Source organism: Hermetia illucens, chromosome 4 (genome assembly GCF_905115235.1).
Source record: "Hermetia illucens chromosome 4, iHerIll2.2.curated.20191125, whole genome shotgun sequence".
Lineage (NCBI taxonomy): Eukaryota > Metazoa > Arthropoda > Insecta > Diptera > Stratiomyidae > Hermetia > Hermetia illucens.
The window spans coordinates 70,212,203-70,233,490 of NC_051852.1; positions in this window are offsets into that span (position 1 = coordinate 70,212,203).

Genomic DNA, 21,288 nt, shown 5'->3' on the forward strand with positions numbered 1-21,288 from the left:
CATTGAAGCAGTGAGAGCGTCAATGTTGCGATCGCCACGGCGTTCTGCGCGCAAACACGCATCTGCCCTTGGACTATCCGATCGTTCTGTGAGAAGAATTCTTCGTGATGATCTTCATTTTCATCCCTATAAGATGGCGATAGTGCAGGAACTTTCAGAACGTGACTTCAATTCTCGGATGAACGCGTGTGAGCTTCTTCTTGATGTCGTTCCCGAGGGTGCTATTGTTTTTTTTAGCGATGAAGCCCATTTTCATTTGTATGGGTCGGTTAACAAACAAAACATGCGCTACTGGGCTGACACCAACCCTCGAGAATTGCATCAAAAGCGTTTGCATTCACCCGAAGTCACAGTGTGGTGTGCAATTTCCTCAGCTGGAATTATTGGTCCCTGGTTTTTTGAGGAAAATGAGGTTACAGTGACAGTGAATTCGGACCGGTATGTAAACATGCTACAGAATTTTTTTTCTCCCACGGCTAGAAAATTTGGATTTAGGGGACACTTGGTTCCAACAAGACGGTGCAACAGCACACACTTCAAGATCATCGATGGCTGTTTTGAGGGAACACTTTCCAGAGCGCCTTATCTCAATTAGAGGCGATTTGGAATGGCCGGCCCGCTCTCCCGATGTGTCCCCTTGTGATTTTTTTCTATGGGGTTTTTTGAAATCCCGTGTTTATGTGAACCGTCCAAGAACCCTACAAGATTTGAAGACCAACATCCAAGAAGAAATTGCCAACATAACACCTGCTATGCTAACAAGAGTCATGACAAACGCCAGAAATCGGTTTACGCAATGTATGGAGAATGGGGGACGTCACCTAACAGATTTGATCTTCAAAACAATGTAAATAAAAACTTTAGACATGTACCTACATTATAAAAAATAAATAAATATTTTCCGATGCATACAATAGTTTTTATTGAGTTTTGAAAAAAGGAAGTTATGCTGCCGCACCCTGTATAACAAAAGTTAACATTCTTTCATCTAAGATTGCGTGTGGTGAACATTGACCGGGACATTTGCAGAATGTGTGATGGGCTTAGTAGAGTAGGAATTTAGCAACGTAAGGAAAATTTATGTATAAAAGTACTGTTCAATAAAGTAATGCTCTAATGTTGATCAAGTAAGCAATATTTTGTTCTTTTAAGGGGGTTATCCCGTGTGTCGGGTTGGAGAAATCGATTTTTTTTGTATGAAATGTATCTATATATAGTGGAGAATATGTGGGCAAAGGGAGTTTCCGATATTCCGAGTCGTTCAGAAATTACAGTGTTAAACTGGTAAGGAGTTTGCAGCCGCGGCTAGAGTACTTGATGAGAAAGAGCATTGAATCTTTTTTTACCTGTCAATTTTTTACCTGAGCCTTATAAATTCGAACACAGGTGTAAATATAAAAGGATGGAAAACCAATCAATTATCTAAACTGACGATTACATAATCATTGCCGGCGACCTTAATGGTCATGTGGGTGAAAAGGCAGACGGTAACAGGTGCCATGGGGGAAAGGGGTTCGGAGCGCGCAACGAAGGTGGCGAGCGTATAATCGATTTTGCGGACACCCATGACCTTGTACTTATGAATACATGGTTCATCAAACGCAAATCGACTATTTTCTCATAAGACGTCAACATTTTACCACTGTCACTGATTGCAAAGTCGTTCCCTATGAGACCATCGCACCTCAACATCGGCCGTTGATTGCTGTCCTGCGAATTAAGCCACCGATAAAACGGCGTGAGGAACGCACTGGCCCGCCGCGCATTAAATGGTGGCGATTTGGTGAGAAGAACGAAGAAACGGTCTCACTCATACGATTGCCAACCATTACGAATGTGGAAGAATCATGGAACCAAATGAAAGACACGATCCACAAAGCGGCCTCTGCAACCCTCGGGGTCACCAAGCCGGGTAAGCGGTACATCAACCGAGATACTTGGCTTTGGAATGATGATGTTGAAATGAAGGTCCGTGAAAAGAAACGCCTCTACCACAAATTTCTCGACGATAAAATGCCTGCTAATTGGCAAATTTATAAGAATGCCAACCGGGAAGCAAAGAAAGCGGTCGTTGTCACCCGAGCGAACCATTTCAAAAACCTTTACGATAAACTGGACACTCGGGATGGCGAGAGAGACCTGTATCGACTTGCTAAAAGCCGTGATGAACGCACACAGGATATCGAACACTTCTGTTGTGTTAATGACAAGAACGGTACTTTGCTTACTGATCGTCGAGCCGCGACGGATAGATGGCGAGAATACTTCGAGCAGATTTCAACTGAAGAATTTGCTCATCCTCCACTTCCACAATCATTGCCGACATTTGGAGCAGTTCCACTAGCCAGCGCAACTGAAGTCGAGGAGGCAATAAAATAAATGAAATCGGGGAAAGCAACAGGACCTGACGACATCGCATCTGAGCTCTGGAAAGCGAAGAGCTGGGACCCAACACTGTGGCTCAGTGAATTCTTTAACCGGGTTATTCAGGAAGGAAGAACACCATCTGACTGGCAAGAAAGTACCACTGTTCCAATATGGAAAAAGAAAGGTAGCCCAGCAGAATGTTCAAATTACCGTCCGATCCGGTTACTTTCCCATACCATGAAGATTTTTGAACGCATTCTTGACAACCGTATTCGCGAAATCGTTGAAATAACCGTAAATCAAGCCGGATTTGTCAAGAATTGCGGAACTACTGACGCAATACACGCTGCGCGGTTACTCATGGAGAAACACCGTGAGAAGCATCGCCCTCTTTACATTGCCTTTCTGGATCTAGAGAAAGCGTTTGACCGTGTACCACACGAACTCATCTGGTATGCTTTACGACAACACTTCGTGCCAGAAGAACTCGTGCGCTGGGTTCAATTGCTCTACCACGATCCGAAAAGTAAAGTTCGAAGTATGGCGGGTGTATCAAAACCGCTTCGTGTCTCTGTTGGAGTTCATCAAGGAAGTGCCCTCTCACCACTCCTCCTTGTCCTTGTTATGGACACCATCACACGGGATATCCAACGTCCAGCGCCCTACACACTGCTTTATGCAGATGATGTTTTCCTAGCATCTGATAGCAAAAATGATCTCGAGCAACTTGTTCAAAAATGGAATGATCGCCTCATGCAACACGGTCTCAGATTGAATTTAAACAAAACTGAATTTTTGACGACCGATCCCCATGAAACAGGCACAATCACTGTCAGCGGCAGTGATCTGCCCAGATCTGAGCGATTCAAATACCTCGGGTCAACCCTATCAGCCAATGGAGAGCTGCGTTATGAAATTGCTTCACGCATTAACGCAACCTGGATGAAGTGGCGTTCCACAACTGGTGTCCTTTGTGATCGACGTATCAACGAACGTCTCAAATCTAAAATTTACCACAATGTCGTCCGTCCAGTCGCTCTCTATGGTTCTGAGTGTTGGCCGACCATAAAAGACAATGAACGGCGTCTCGCGGTAATGGAGACGAAGATGCTACGTTGGACTAGTGGCGTCACACGTTTAGATCACATCCGAAATGAGGATATCCGCGATCGTTATGGGGTTTCACCGATCGTGGAAAAGTTACGAGAGAGGCGTCTTCGATGGTATGGTCACGCAATTCGTGCAAACGAGAATTCACTTGCAAAGATTGGTCTGAACATCGAAGTCGATGGTAAACGACCAAAAGGCAGACCTAAGCAACGGTGGCTTGATGTGCTGGATAGGGATTTGAAAGCCTCGAGATTGCACCCAGATCAGGCATTCGATAGAGCCAAATGGCGAAGCCGATCACGACGAGCCGACCCCGCTTGTGAACGGGACAAAGGCTGAAGAAAAAGAAGAAAGAAGAAGATTTGCTGGTTGGAATAAAAAGGATAATCCAGTCTAGAGTGAGCACTGAAAGGCTTTCAAGCTATACTCAGTTATATTTTGTTGTAAGTATTGTGCTGTTTGTGTGTTCAGTGATTTTTTTAAATGGATCGTACGAAGGAAGATCGTTTTAACGTTCAATGTCATGCTCGCACTAAAAAACGAGTATTTCATGAGAATCGATACTTATCAGAGAAGAAAAAGGACTTCGCATCATCATCAGCAAAGAAACTTTTAGCAAGCATGAACATGGATGCTCCAATTGCGACAAGTTTTGTATATTGTATATTGGATTTTGCTAGAGTTTTCTCTGGTATTTCTGTAAATTTCTGCAAATAATAAAATATACGTAGTAGTAAACAAGGAATGCGTAGGACATGTTGAGAAAAGAATGGGGACGCGGCTTAGAAATGCAAAGAAAAATCAGAAAGGCATTGGTGGAAAAGGGGCTGGAAAACTTACTGATAAGGTTATTAACGACCTCACTACATTTTTTGGGCTGGCTATTCGTCGACACACAAATTCGATAGAAGGAATGAAGCAAGAAATTTGGGCAACTTTCTTCCATAAATGTTCTACAGACGAAAATCCTCAGCATCAAAATTGTCCAGCAGGCGAGGACAGTTGGTCCAATGGCGCAAAGTGGAAGCTAAAGGAAAACTGGATAGTTTCCACCACGAGAAGACACCTTTGATTGAAGAAGTTCAAACAGTCATCGAACCAATCTACGAAGATTTGTCACGAGATGATCTCTTGAACAGATGTTTAGAAGCAGAGACCCAGAATAACAATGAGTCGTTAAATGCATTGGTTTGGACTTTCGCTCCTGACCACCTTCATTCTGGGGCCAAGGTCGTAGAAATAGTCACTTTTTTGGCTGTAATTATTTTCAATGAAGCATTCAATGGCATTCTCAAAATCCTAATAACAATGGGATGTCAAGTTGGTCACATATGTCAGATTTTTGTCGACCGCCGCAATGAAGCCCGAATTTAGCAGTCCAAACGACGATCGACTGACCTCGCTAAAAGAGCCAGAATTGAAACCAGACCAGGTATAGCAGATTAATGGTGAGTTAAAATTTTACTGTTGATAATCACATTTAAATGTTCAAATGCGTTTTTCTCGAAACTGCATCTTGAAAATCGGCTGCCACCATAGCTCAAAATCTATCCAACCAAATTCTTTGAAATTTTCGCGACTTCTTTAATATATATTTCTACGGTCCGCAAACTAGGATAATTGCAATCGGACGGGTCATTTTTTTTTTATTCATAAAAGAAGCCGTAATAAAACACCAAAATCCAAAAAATTAAGTTTATAAGCCCACCAAAAATTTACCTTTTAATATTTGCCAATTATCCTAGTTTGCGGACCGTGGAATATTGTCCACATTAAAATGCCGTTTAGTTTTTTTCCTCAGATGAACACAGCGCCCTCCAGCGTGGCAGCAGAAAAACACCTTTTTTTTTGGAGATGGGTGCATAAATTTACACGTATTCCGAAAACTAGCTACGATATCAAGCTGAAAAATTTATCACATATGCTAGAGATATCAATAAACATATGGTGAAAAAATCACGTTTCTATCTTTATCCAGTCCTCCAAAATAATTTTTCAAAAAAAGGCAAAAAAAACGGTCTTCACACGGGATGACCCCCTTAAAGCTAAGGGTGAGTCTACCCTAGCGCTTGATTCACATTTCTTGGTTCTTAGCCAGTTTGAATTTAGAAGATCGGTTCCCAAGTCAACACCTGTCTTTAAGTAAAGCAGTACCACGAATAAAGTACGGGTCGTGTTCGATGCCTGCGCCAAGAAATCGAGTAGTGCCGGTTAAAATGATCATCTTCACACAGGTGCGAAGCTATAGCAGAATTTATCCCAAATTTTATGCAGATGGAGAAAATACCACTGCCGACATCGAGGAGATGTTTAGGCAAATTATAATAGCCCCTGAGGGTCGAGATTATCAGCGCATCCTTTGGGGGAAAAACGAAGACGACCAGATGGAAAAACATTGTTGGAACACTGTTACCTATAGTACGGCCTCAGTCATATTTCTAGCAGTACGAACAATGATGCAACTTGCCAAGGACGAAGGTGGAAGATATTCGATTGCTGCAGAGATTTTACAAGGAGACCCCTACGTTGACGATTTAATGACCGGAGTCGACACCAAAGAAGCTGTATCAAGAAATAAAAGGGCTTTTTCAATCTGGTGGTTTCAATCTACGCAAGTGGACAAGTAACGATCCGGAACTTCTTTCTAAGATCCCGCATAAGGATAGGGAATTTGAACCTCTTGAGATACAGGAAGACACCCAGACCAAGACTTTGGATGTAATTTGGAATCCAAGCAGAGACGAATTCCAGTTTAAGATAACAGATTTCGACAAAGAAATTAACAAAGAGGCAGTTGCTGTCTAACATTGTGACTTTGTGATCCGCCTCAGTGGCTAGCCCCGTACGCGTCAAGCTAAGCTGCTAGTGCAACGGGTCTGAAAATCTCGAGCAGATTAGGATGAATCCCCAGCAGATGAAATCGTGCAAAATTGGGAGCAATTAGAGGCAAATCTTCCGGTGCTGGAAAATATTAGAATTCCACGATGGATGCGATACACTAATAACTGTAAAATAGAATACAGTGATCTGCGCAAAACGAAAGTCAGCCCGTTAAAGGCAAAGATATCGCTTCCCAAACTCGAACCAAATGGAGCCTTGCTACTAGCCGAATTGATGCATCAAGCAAATCCATCGTGGGATATACGTTGTAACGAAATCTATTGTTGGACTGACTCCGATATAGTTCCAAGATGGCTAACTAAAGATCCCTCTTCAGTGGAAATTTATGTTTCTATAGTGTACAGTTACAGTGTTGAATGAAGTGCTCTAACAGACTTCAGGGCTCTGATCCAATATGGATTGTTGTGCTAACGATTATTAATATTATTAATAGGGTATCCAAGATTAAGAAAATAGGCAGAAATTGGAAACAATTCGAGTCACGTCAGATCTGAGGACAATCCAGCTGATTGCGCCTCCAGAGGCATCACCCCCTGGAAATTGGTAAACCATAAAATTTGGTGGACTGGCCCAGAATGGATGACACAAATAGTAAATGTCTCACCGATAGTAACAAGACCATCAGTCACTATAGAAAGCGACAACATTTTGGTGACGTCCATTACTGAGCCAGAATGCCACTCCGACTTTAAAACTCTAACAGGAGTAAGTGCAAACTGCCTCAGATTCTTTAATAATTTGAAACTTCCTGGATGAAGGAAGACCTCAGATGAAATCAATCAAGCTTTAAACAGAATCATTTGGCTGTTCCTATTTACCACCGTCACTGATTGCAAAGCCGTTCCCTATGAGACAATCGCACCTCAACATCGGCCGTTGATTTCCGTCCTGCGAATTAAGCCACCGATAAAACAGCGTGAGGTACGCACTGGCGCGCCGCGTGTTAAAAGTGGCGATTTCGTGAGAAGAAAGATAAAATGATCTCACTTACCCGATTACCAACCATTACAAATGTGGAAGAATCGTGAGTAGTAAGGGATGTACCCTCAGCATAGGTTCTGTGTGTTAGAGGGTGATAGCATGATAGAGCTTTTAAGCTTTCATGCTATCTCGCTCGCTCCGTCTCTTTCGCACTATGAGCTTTTTGGGTGCGCGCCTTGGATAAGGGGTGTGTGACTTGGGTAAGGGGTGTGTGACTTGGGTAAGGGGTGTGCGCCTTGGGTAAGGGGTGTGCTTTCAGTTTTCGATCATGTAAACAAGCTTAAAGAGGAAACAGGAGAATTTTTACCGGAAAATCAGTTTGGGCTTTCGAAAAAATACAAAATTCCAGTGGGTGAGGGCAGTATCCAATTGCAGACATTTGAACTTTTGAAGTTATATGAGATGATGCGATTCTTCAATATTGTTATGTACCACAACAACAGTGCATCAGAGAGCGTGAAAGAATACTATAATGGATACGTCACAAAATGCCGAGAGAAAAACACCATCAAACTGCCAGACGAAGATTTCTTTATACCATTGAGAGCATCTTACGTTCATGTTAATTATTCCAGACTTTTTTATGAAATTCCAATATTTTGTAGCGCTAATGTACTGTTTAATACTTTGTGTTTATAAAGAAATAAAAGAGCATATTAAATAAAAGGCAATATTTTCTGTTTTATTCAATGATTTTATTTTTCAGCAGATACATATACATATTCACAGTATTTTCTAAAGCACATCTAACATATGGTGATTCCCCATGTAGTATACAATTTGTTTTATACTTTTTTAAAAGACCAAGTTTGGGGATATCTGCCTAAATAATTTCAACGTCTTTAAGGTATTTTTTCAAAACTTTTGCTTTCTCTTCTCCTTTTACATATATTACTGAACCTTCTAGCGTTGATAAAATTTCTGGTAAATGATTATAATCAATGACGCCATTCGACCACGTTAATCCATTTATGAATTTATAATTATAATCTGATTACCATGCACTATTTGGGTTAAGTTCTTCCTGCGGGAACGTAGGTTTGAAATGATACAAAACTGGGTTAATGGAGTCAGTGTTCAATGTAACTAGTTCTTTTACAAGCATTTGCTTATTGTTACCAACTACAAACTGGACATCAACAATAACCGACTTTTTGTTAGATTCCATAATGTATTGCACTATCTTTTTCGAGTCTGCCATCAGAATACTAAAAAATAAAAGAAGCATCCCTATTTATATTTATTATTCTTCTCTTTTCATTCTTGTAATTTAATTCTCTTAAAGCCGTATGGATAGGATAAATGATTATCCACGAGAATTCTTTTATTAAAAGTAAATGCCAGAGTTTTTTTCTGCGGTTCTGTTATAACAATTCCTACTCGTTTTCGCTTAATTTTATTTTCATACTTGATAATCGCCCCATTTTCTTCCTCAGCTTCTCAAATTAACAAAGATTTTAAATGATTGAAGTTTACAATTTTGGATGTTTGAAAATTAATTGTTATACCCTTACATTTTGTGATATATTGAGCATCAGGAGAAATTTCAACTTTAAAACTATATGTTTTAGGACCAATGGATACAAATTCCGAAATAAATGCATTAGGACCAAAGGATTCCACTTCATCTGTTAAATCGCCTAAATAATCTGATATTTTAAAAACGGAAGGTGTCTTTTTATTTTCAATAAATATTAAACTGTCAGTGTCACAATAAAGAAGCGCGTTACCGATATTTTGCATTGCTTCATACAGTTTTATCCGTGCAAAGGCAGTTGTGTATGCTGCAACGGGAATATTAATGTGCGGGAGCATGTTTAGATTTTCATCAAAATATCTCCAGTTTACCCACATTGTGTCCTCATTGATAGGTAAAATGGATGATATCTCTATTCCCGGTGATTGAATAAAATTGCAAAACTCTTTGAAATCACCAAACACGCTTGTAAATGATTTATTTTCTCTTTGAGCAAACTTACCCCAAAAACAATTCAAAATCAGTTTTGCCGCCGCTCGCTTTCCAGAATTTTTCTTTATATTGTCTATATCCAGTTTAATACTTTCACGCTCTTCAAATTTTTTCAAGAAATTCTCTTTATCTACTTCTGTTTTACATTCTCTACTCCAACCGCTAGCTTCTTGCTTGATTTTAAAAAATGTGTTTACATATTCGGTGAATAACCCACCATTTTGCGTTTTTGGGTCAAATATTGTGTAATCATATTTCCACACTTCAAAAACCTTAAGTATTTTATAACCTTGTTTAACTGCCAAGGCTACTTCAGGGATCACCCATGTGCCGGTAATTTGTCTTTCACATTCTTCGTGTATACATCTAAAGACATTATTATTTTCTGCACATTTTCTACAAAGTGGGAAATATAATTTATTGTCATATTTGTAAGGTAAAACGGGTAAGAAGAGATTATCAGGAGGGAGAATAGAGCAAGAAATAAATCCATGCATTTCTAAAATTTCAGAAACTGGTGGAGTTTGGTTTCTGAATGTTGTTGGATGCCCAATGGGGTATGGTGCGTATTTATTAATGTATGGATACAGACTTGTAAAATCTAAATAACGAATTATTTCATTTTCAGCATTAATTTTTGCATAAGTCCTAAATACTTCTGTTCTTCCCCCATAAGCGGCGTCGCGGGGGGTCAAAGGTAAAGTAAAATATGCGAGATCTTCGGTTATTTGTTTGTCTACCGCGGGGTTCCTTTTTAAAAAGTCTTTAAAATCGCATTCCCAAATGTATTCCAAATTATAACCATTCTTCCTAATAGCGGAAATTTTTTTCATGGTGCTTTCGTGCCTCTGACTTAACGTGTCACACTTACTACCCTTAATAATATCTGACGAATTGAATTTAAAACAGTCTGGGCATCCATGGTAAAAACAACCAAAAAATTCGTAAACAGTGTTTGTTTTTGGGTCAAACCCATCGACGAAGAGTCCACCTTTCTCTAATTTCACTTCACCTGTATTTAGTGCGGATAAAATTCCAACTGTAGTATTCATGCCTTTGAAATGTAGCCATTTGAGTGAAGCAAATGAAAATTGTTTTCCTTTCAAATATTTATTTTTTGGCATGATAGCCAAGGTTTGAGCTTTTAAGAAATTTTTTCGAAATACCAGCATGCAGGCAGATGCTATTGTTAAGGATTCTGTGAAAGGGTTAACCGCAGTTATTTCCAGAAATTCTTTCATAAAGGATAAGCATCCTAAACGTAAAATAGTGACATCATTGATACAGTAATTTAACATTTCATTTTTATTATCAAACATTTTTGTACAATTTGAACTATACCATTCTAAGAATTTCTGTCTCTCTTTTTGCTTCATTGAATTGTAACCATACATTTTTGGTGTCGGGTATTTCCCAATATAATTAAAATTTTCCTTTGTATTGAAAAAGTATGGGTAGTAACCCTTATTATGATTTTCAAATCCAAACACATCAGAAAATTTGGATAAAGGAAATGGCAGAAAATTTAAAGAATCAATAAAACTAACATTTTTACAAGTTAGTTTCATTATTTTAGTGCCATTCATTACAGGATTAATGGCGAATTTTCTATTCAAAAGTTCTGATATTAGAAAGTGTCCATCGAAGCCTTGAAAATTATGCGCAACGCAAATAATGTTTGTCACATAAGATCGCGTCATAAACACGTAATCGATAAATTGCTTCACAACATCGATGTCTTCATTATATTGGAAGATATGCTCTCTTTTACCACAATTGACACAATCATTTGATATGTCAGAATCATTATAACATGAAAAACACACTTGATGGGCAGTTATTAAATTTACAATATGTAAATGTGTATCTGGAGATGCACCGTAAATAGTATCTTGTGTGGTTTCGCAGTCGAAAAAAATAATTAGAAAACGTGAATTACCTTTCCCCCGGTATGGTTGATTGTAACATAGATGTTCTTGTGGAACTACTTTATAACATGTTTGGCAATAGTACTCATTACATGTATGATCTCTTTTACCTCTAATAACAAAGTTCAAGAACTTGTTACATATCTTACAGATTTGTAAGGAGTCACAAACACTATCTTTACGAATTTTATTCTGAATATGTTGTAGATAACAGTGTTCTCCTCTAAACGATCGATTACACTTTAGGCAATCCCTCAATGTAGAAGTAAATTGGCAAGGAGGATAGCAATAACAGTATGGACACTTCATTGCACATTTATGAAATCTGTAATTGCTGACATTATCGCAATAATTGCAGGTATAATTCTTATTAAAAAAGGCTGTAAGCGATTTGATAACGTAGTAATGGTTTTGTAATGCGGAATAATACAGGTAAATTTTTTTAATTTCGTTCATAAAAAAATTATATGGAATTTTAAATAGTATAGGATTTGGATCAGTGATATCATTGAACACAACAATCTGATAATTGTTGAGATACTTTTGAAATTTGTACAGATCTAGTAAGCTACAGCCATTTATTTCACTCACATTTACATTTGCAAGTTTACAAAGTTTTTTAGCTGCCTTGCTTAAACTATTTTTTGCTATTTCACTATCCAAAACATGGCAAATACTTCTCGGAAGACAATGGACATCCCCTTCTTTGCCAACATCTACAACGCTAGTTTTTTTCAATATAACGTCAGCTTGACTTAGCATTTTTGGATTAACTACCCTTCCCAAATGGAAAATTGACGATATTTGCATCAATCTGTATAATGTCGTCTGAAAGAAATGTTGAATTTGACTGATTAATGCTTGATATTAATGATAGAATGTGTTCGCCATTTAGCTCGCTTACAGGTCTTAAACTAGACCATATAGGTTTCTCGTGCGGCGAGTTTGGCAATGAAATATACATTGAAATTTTACTACCCTCCTTAGAATTTTTCACGATTTCATTTACAACTTCGTTAAAGATATTTCTAAGACCTTCCAAAATATTTTCCTCAGGATCTTTAAACTCATTCAGTCGGAAAACCATTTTTACTCCCATCACATTAAATTTCTTAAAATTTGTCACTTTTTTTGAAATTAGTTCGATTTTTTCTTTTAATCCTGAACCGACTTGATAATTTTGATTATTGCTATTACTACGCGCATTCGTAACAGTAGTAGCTACACATATCGATGAAGTGGAAACTGCTGGTCTATTGGTACTTTTGCTTGTAGTTGAACAATCTGACAATTTTGCACACTCATCTATAATTTTGAAAAATTTATGAAAAACTACGTCATCCTGATTTATTTTAAACTCCTTGGAACATTCAAGAAGAATCTTGAAAAATGAATTCTTTTCTTGCACTGTTATTGAAACTTTTTGTTTCTCCAAGTAACTAATAACAGTGTTCATCACCTCAAAGCAAAACTCTTTACCCAAAGCAACAGAAGTTTGTAACAGCTGAATTAAATTAAAAGTGAAAGACATTTTTAGAAAATTTTGTTTTACTGTATGCTTCTTTTACATTTTATTTTTTTATTTTGAAAGAGCTGAAAAGCTCATTATCAAATACCTTAGCTAATAAGCCATTGGTACTGGTTCTTTATTTTATTATTGGTTTTATCTGAATCTGAAATAAAGTTAGAACACCTGTTAATAATTGTTGAAAAAAAATGTACAAAAGACTCTTACCCCAATGCTGCCTTCCTTCCTGATCGTTTCAAAATTTCCACTTGAAATTTGCACTATTTATACGTATTCTTTAAGGAGTCAAAAAAAAAAAGAGATCAAACTATACTGGATAAATCAAATCATAATGTTCACAAGCAATAAATCTTCATTATCGCAATCTCTTGGTTCCGTGTATTTTTTCATGCGAAATATTGCAATAAATCAACAGACAAATGAAATTGTAAGGAGTTTACATTCGCAGATGCTGGGTAATTAATTTCATTTAACATAAAAATATCATAAAACTGCACCGGATAAATCAAGGCATATGCATGCGTATTTTTTCTTATTCACAAGTCACACATCATCATGATCGCAGTATCTTAGCCCATTGCATTTTTTTTTTATGCATCATTTCGCATCAATCAATCAATCAATAAATCAAGACGGAAGCATATGCAATTCCCTTTTTGTTGCTTTCAGAGAATATAAAAATATCAAAAAAATTGCACTGGATAACTCAAAGAACCAAGAGATAAGCATAAGCACTGTTTTTTTTTTGACGGGCAACCTGTCTTCATGATCGTAATATCTTAGGCCAATGTATTTTGTTTTTGTTTTTATTCATTTTGAAAATCATACAAAATGTTGCAATAAATCATACGAAAAATATCTGCGGAATCTTGTTCGCAGGCATATGGTTGCATATGTTAGTATTATTAATTTGTAGGAAGTTTACATGCTGTGTAATTCATTTCATAAAACATCACAAAACTGTCCTGGATAAATTACAAGGCAAGTATCATGATGATGACGATTTTTTATGAGCTATGTAGATATCTTCATGATCGCTATATGATGTTGTCGTGTAGCGAAGACATGTATAAAAGGAATTTCTTCTGGATGTAAGTATCATTTGCAAGGCTGCATTATACAAACATGGTAAGTTTATTTTATTTGATTCAATGCGCTTTTAGCGCAAGAAAGCTGAGCGCCAACTTTATGTTTGGGTCGCTATTATATACTTTTTTTTTTTTTCTCTGAAGTAAAATTTTATGTGCTTTTAGCGCAAGAAAACTCAGCGCCAACTTTATGTATGGGTCGCTAATATTTCTTCCATTTCAATTGCAAATTGGTTTTAAAATAAAATTCGATGCGCCCTTAGCGCAAGAGAACCGAGCGCCAACTTCAAGTTTGGGTCGCTAGTACAATTTTCTTGATTTACTTTGGAAAATATTTTACAGCAGTTTATTATTTGTTTCCTTAGAATACCATCGAAATCCTGAACAATGTCAGCGAAACGTTACCCCAGACCTATGTGTCAATATCCAGTTTAGAGGTGGGTAAAACATTTCTCATCACCGAATTCAAGCTTGTTAAAACTAAATTTGGACAGCGTTTGACAGTCCATTTTAGTAATAACAATTTTGTTTTCTTACCCCCTCGCTTCTCCAAAAGGATTCGTAGTCAGAAGCAGGTCGATGAGCTGAACGCTATACAGGAACACTATTTCGTTTTCGAAGGAGTGGATGTGCAGGAACACAATTATTTCAAAATAAAATTTGTTCAAAATAATAATTATTCAGCTTATGCACTGTAATTTAAAGTAATATTCAAAATGTCGAATAATATTGTGAAATAGTTTTATAAGAATTTTAAATAACATCACCACCCGATTTGTAATGAATTTCATAATTTGTATATGAAATTTTTACGTTATACTGTGAAATAAATTTCTAGAGTCATTGTTTGATATCGAGAAAGATACATAAATAAGTGTACACATATTGTTAATTCTAAAGAATATTGAATGATGTATGTGTAAATAAGTATAATAAAATAAATATTTGAACTTTAACGAACTTTTTCATTTAAACTTAATCCCAAGTCCCAAGTCAGCAATGATAACCGTAAAATCTGCATCGGCCAGCCAACCACCTCAAGCCCGCGGCGAAGCCTACCACCTAAAGTCCACACCATAGCCGCCCGCCGTGAACCCCACAGACCCCACTTCAACCAAGATACTCACCGCAAAGACCGATACCCAGGCAAATACATCAAAACAGCTTAATAAATCAAAAAGCACACCAAAAAGATCGATACCCCCTACAAAGAGACACACAAACAACTTGACACTCCCCAGAAAGCACTCGGAAAACATCGCTATCTCATATACACACCAAACCAGCTTAATAACCCACAAAAAGCACACCAAAAAGATCGATGCCCCATAAAGGCACACAACCAACTTAACACTCCCCAAAAACACTTGAAAAAGATCTCTATCTCAGAAACACACCACAACATATCCGAGACACACAGAAAAACAAGAGAAACAGCAATAGAGCTTAATATCCCCAAGACACGACCCCAGACAAAGCATAGGCACCCACACACACAGCAACACCCCGTTCCCAAGTCCAAACCCAAAGGTTCCAAAGGCCTCTTCATCCAAGGCACACACCCAGAGCCCCCACTGAAAGCACACAGCCCAAAGCTCACAGCACAGACACACACCCAGAGCCCCACTGAAAGCACACCCCTTACCCAAGGCGCACGCCCCTTACCCAAGGCACACATCCCCTTACCCAAGGCGCGCACCCAAAAGCTCATAGTGCGAAAGAGACGGAGCGAGCGAGATAGCATGAAAGCTTAAAAGCTCTATCATACTATCTCCCTCTAACACACAGAGCCTATGCTGAGGGTACATCCCTTACTACTATCGTGCAACCAAATGAATGACACGATCCACAAAGCGGCCTCTGTCACCCGAGCGGACAATTTCAAGAAATTTTTACGATAAATTGGGCACCCGGGATGGTAAGAGAGATCTGTATCGACTTATCAAAAGCCGAAACGACCGCACACAGGATATCGAACACTTCTTTTGCGTTAATGACAAGAAAGTGAATGCTTACCAACCGTCGAGCCGCGACGGATAGATGGCGAGAATCTTTCCATCAGATTTCAACTGAAGCATTTGCTCAATCTTCACTTCCACAATCATTGCTGACGTTTGGAGCAGTTCCACCTGTCAGCGTAACTGGTGCTCAGAGGTGGCGGCGAGGAAGATGGGGCGGCAACCCTATCGGCCAAACCAAAACCAAGTGGTCGAGGAGAACCTCCATGTGGTGGCACCGGGATACGCTGTAATTACTTTGGCTTGCCGGCCGTGATTCAGTAGGCGAATGCTCCAAAGACCTAATTAGGGCGATCAGACCCGAGTCTGCACGGGGACTCATCTGAAGTGATAAATTGGTCACGAAACCTTACCAGAGGTATACTGGTACCATGGGAACCGGGAAAGCCCCTGGACTCACATACTTCGGGTGAACTCCTGTTGTATGTGGGGACAGCTCGGTTATTTGCGGTTGGCCCCCCTAGTGGGAGTTTCATGGTGGTTGTGGTTGTGCTCAAGCGAGAAGAGACCTTCGGGCCTCGACGTGGTGTTGCGTATCAACACGGGTGCCGTACTCCATAGTTCGGTAGAGATTTAGGTAATTCTTGCATCCACCAGTATGAATGCTAAGCCATGCACTTGGTATAGACTGGTACCGTTGGGACTTGTCTCAGCGGGGCTCTGATTGTGGTCACAAAATCAATCCGTGTCTGAAGAGGACCGTAGGATTAAGTCTCACGACAGGTGCCTACGTAAAACACTATGGGCTTCACTGTCAGCGTAACTGGTGCTCAGAGGTGGCGGCGAGGAAGATGAGGCGGCAACCCTATCAGCCAAACCAAAACCAAGTGGCCGAGGAGAACCTCCATAGTGGTGGCACCGGGAGACGCTGTACTCACTTTGGTTTGCCGGCCGTGATGCAGTAGGCAAATGCTCCAAATGCCTAATCAGGGCGATCAGACCCGAGTCTGCACGGGGACTCATCTGAAGTGGCAAATTGGTCACGAAACCTTACCAGGGGTATACTGGTACCATGGGAACCGGGAAAGCCCCTGGGCTCACATACTTCGGGTGAACTCCTGTTGTATGTGATGACAGCTCGGTTGGCCCCCTAGTGGGAGTTTCATAGTAGTTGTGGTTGTGCTCAAGCGAGAAGAGACCTTCGGGCCTCGATGTGGTGTTGCGTATCAACACGGGTGCCGTACTCCATAGTTCGGTAGAGATTTAGGTAATCCTTGCATCCACCAGTATGAATGCTAAGCCATGCACTTGGTATAGACTGGTACCGTTGTTGCTTGTCTCAGCGGGCCTCTGATTGTGGTCACAAAATCAATCCGTGTCTTAAGAGGACCTTAGGATTAAGTCTCACGCCAGGTGCCTAAGTAAAACACCATGGGCTTCACTGTTAGCGCAACTGAAGTCGAACACTGTGACTCAGAGAATTCTTTAATCGGGTTATTCAGGAAGGTAAAATACCATCTAAATAGGAAGAAAGTGCCACTGCTCCAATATGGAAAAAGAAAGGCAGTCCAGCAGAATATTCAAATTATCGTCCGATCCGGTTACTTTTCCATTCCATGAAGATTATTTTTGAACGCATTCTCGACAACCGCATTCACGAAATCGTTGAAATAACCATGAATCAAGGCAGATTTGTTAAGAACTGTGGAACTACTGACGCAATACATGGTGCGCGGTTACTCATGGGGGAACACCGTGGGAAGCATCGTCCTCTTTACATTGCATTTGTGAATCTAGAGAAAGCGTTTGACCGTGTGCCACACGAACTAATCTGGTATGTACTTCGACAACACAGTGCCAGAAGAACTCGTGCCGTGGGTTCAATTGTTCTACCACAATCCAAAAAGTAAAGTTCGAAGTGTAGCGGGTGTATCAAAACCACTTCATGCCTCTGCTGATGTTCATCAAGGAGGCGCCCTCTCACTACTCCTCTTTGTTCTTATTATGGACACGGTCACATGGGGCATTCAACGTCCAGCGCCCTATACAGTGCTGTATGCAGATGATGCGTTCCTAGCGTCTAATAGTGAAAATAATCTCGAACATCGTGTCTCAAATTGAATGATCGCCTCATGCAGCACGGTCTCAAATTGAATCTGAATAAAACTGAAATGAGGATGTCCGCGTTCAAAATGAGGTTGCACCGATCGTGGAAAAACTGCAAAAGAGGCGTCTTCGATGGTATGATCACGTAATTCGTGCTAACGAGAATTCACTTGCCAAGATTGGTCTGAACATCGAAGTCGATAGTAAACGATTTGATACGCTGGGTGGGGATTTAAAGCCTCGAGATTGCAGCCAGATCAGGCATTTGATAAAATAATATGACGAAACCGATCACGACGAGCTGACCACGCTTCTGAACGGCACAAAGGCTGGGGACAAAAAAATATACCTGCTCCAATCAACAGTATTCCGTGAAGAAATCGGGTAACCCATTTAAGGGCTGGCTAAAACAATTCCACTCTTTTCTAGATAAAAAAGGGATTCTGCCAGTTGGTTGAAGACTCCGAAATACAGACATCTAGGAAGACGCGAAATATCCCATTCTCCTTCCACAAAACCAACAAGTCACATTTCTGATCATAAGAGATGCACACAAGAAGGCAATGCATAGAAGTCTTCTACTCGTAAGGAACTACCTGCGTATGAGATACTGGATAACTAACGATCAAAAGATTGTTCGGAGCAAGCTCCATCGATGTTTAACCTGCTGCAACCACGCAAACTCAAACAACAATACACTGATGTTAAAGGGCCGTGGAGCCAACGTACTAAAGGGTTATGTTGCCTTATTCGTTTGCATGATCACAAAGGCAATACATCTGGAGTTTTATAGCGACATGACAACTGAAGTACTCCTAGTTTTCAACTGGTTTACCAGCCGAAAAAAACTTTGTAGGGAGATCTACAGTGTTCATGGATCAAATTTTATTAGAGCAGATAACAGAAGCCGATCACGACGAGCCGACCCCGCTTGTGAACGGGACAAAGGCTGAAGAAAAAGAAGAAGATAACAGAATGGAGAAAGACCTCGCAGAAGCGATTAAATTCTTGAGCAACGAAATCAACAAAATGTCGGCCAAAAACGGTATCTCGTGGAAACTAACGCCTGTGGCTTCTCCTCACTTTGGTAGCTTATGGGAGACTGGAGTCAAGTCTACAAAGGATACCTCAAGCGAGTTTTTGACGAGACGAAGATAGTTCCAACCTTTGAAGAGTTTTCTACCATTATTTGCCAAATCGAGGTCTGTCCGAATTCGCGACCATTAACGCTGATTTTTAGTGACCCAGCCGATCTAGACTTTCTGATCGGCAGAGCGCTCCTTGCACTTCCAGAGTCTGGCAAGACGTTGCAGACTATATATGCGCGTATTACTAGTATTTGCACACTCTTCAACGACGTTCCAAGTGGTCGCGAAACACAGAGAACCCAAGGGATGGTGAGATGGTGTTGGTCAAAGAACGGGACATATATGATATATACCGAAGTGGCCGCTAGCACGTATTCAAACTGTCGTAATCAACTTGTGCCAGCTGCCGGTAGATATCCCTCCTGAAAGTAATGTAACAACAAAAGTATAAGTAACTTCACACATCTGGAGAAGTGTGAAAAATCAACCTTCCATAAGGAATCTCCCGGATTTGAAACCAGCGAGTTCCAAGCTATCCAAGTATATCCACCTACGAAGAATCAACCCAAAAAAGAAGAAGGAATTGCTGCTTGTCCCTGGGCAAGAAATCTGCTAAACATAGAAATAATGTTCTCGCTTTTGACTATGGGGGCTGCAGATGCCAATTCCAAATTTCTTAGACCAGCCGGTAGTTTCTATGTTGAAAAACTGAGATATGCTCAGCTCATAAGAGTTTGAGGCTAGAAGTGAATCTTCCAGTGAAGGACATTCTGGAAGATAGAAACATACTGATATTCGGAACTTAGGACCAGGCAGCTAGCAAATACATATCACGCACTGCGATACACTACTCGAACACTTGAAAATTAAGCGCGACTATCTTCTTTAGTAAATGCAAGAGTTATTACTAGAAGATGCAGCACCTTCCAGACAAGTTAAAGGACTCTTTGGAGGAATGGTTTCGGCGTTAATGAAGACATCGACGTTTTGAAAGACAATCAACAAATAATCTTCATCATCATCATCAACGGCGCAACAACCGGTATCCAGTGTAGGCCTGCCTTAATAAGGAACTCCAGAAATCCAGATTTTGCGCCGAAGTCCACCGATTCGATATCCCTAAAAGCCGTCTGGCATCCAGACGTACGCCAGCGCTCCATCTCAGGCAGGGTATGTCTCGTCTTCTTTTTCTACCATAGATATTGCCCTTATAGACTTTCCGGGCTGGATCATCTTCATCCATACGGATTAAGTGACCCGCCCACCGTAACCTATTGAGCCGGATTTTATCCACAACCTGACGGTCATGGTAACGTTCATAGATTTCCTCGTTATGTAGGCTACGCAATCGTCCATTCTCATGTAGGGGGCCAAAAATTCTTCGGAGGATTCTTCTCTCGAACGCGGCCAAGAGTTCGCAATTTTTCTTGCTAAGAACCCAAGTTTCCGAGGAATACATGAGGACTGGCAAGATCATAGTCTTGTACAGTAAGAGCTTTGACCTTATGGTGAGACATTTTGAGCGAAACAGTTTTTGTAAGCTGAAATAGGCTTTGTTGGCAGCCAACAACCGTGCACCGATTTCATCGTCGTAGCTCGGTTGTGATTTTGCACCCTAGATAGTAGAAATTATCAACGGTCTCAAAGTTGTAATCTGTTGGTTGGCTTTTGGTGCTGACGTTGCCACCATATATTTTGTCTTGTCTTCATCAATATACAGCCCAACACCTCGCGCCGTTTGTTCGATTTTAATGAAGGCAGTTTGTACGTCTCGGGTGATTCTTCCCATGATTTCGATATCATCAGCATAGGCCAGTAGTTGGGTGGACTTAAATAGGATCATACCCCCCGTATTTACCTCGGCATCACGGATCATTTTCTCCAGGGCCAGGTTAAAGAGGACACATGATAGGGCATCCCCGTATCGTAGACCGTTGTTAATGTCGGATGGTCTTGAGATTGATCCTGCTGCTTTTATCTGGCCTCGCACATTGGTCAGGGTCAGCCTAGTCAGTCTTATTAGTTTCGTCGGGATACCGAACTTTCTCATGGCCGTGTACAGTTTTACCCTGGCCATGCTATCATAGGCGGCTTTAAAGGCGATGAATAGATGGTGCAACTGATGTCCATATTCCAACAGTTTCTCCATCGCTTGCCACACAGAGAAAACCTGATCTGTTACTGATTTGCCTGGAGTGAAGCCTTTTTGGTATGGGCCAATGATGTTCTGAATGTATGGGCCGGGTTAGAAAAATAGCGGAGAA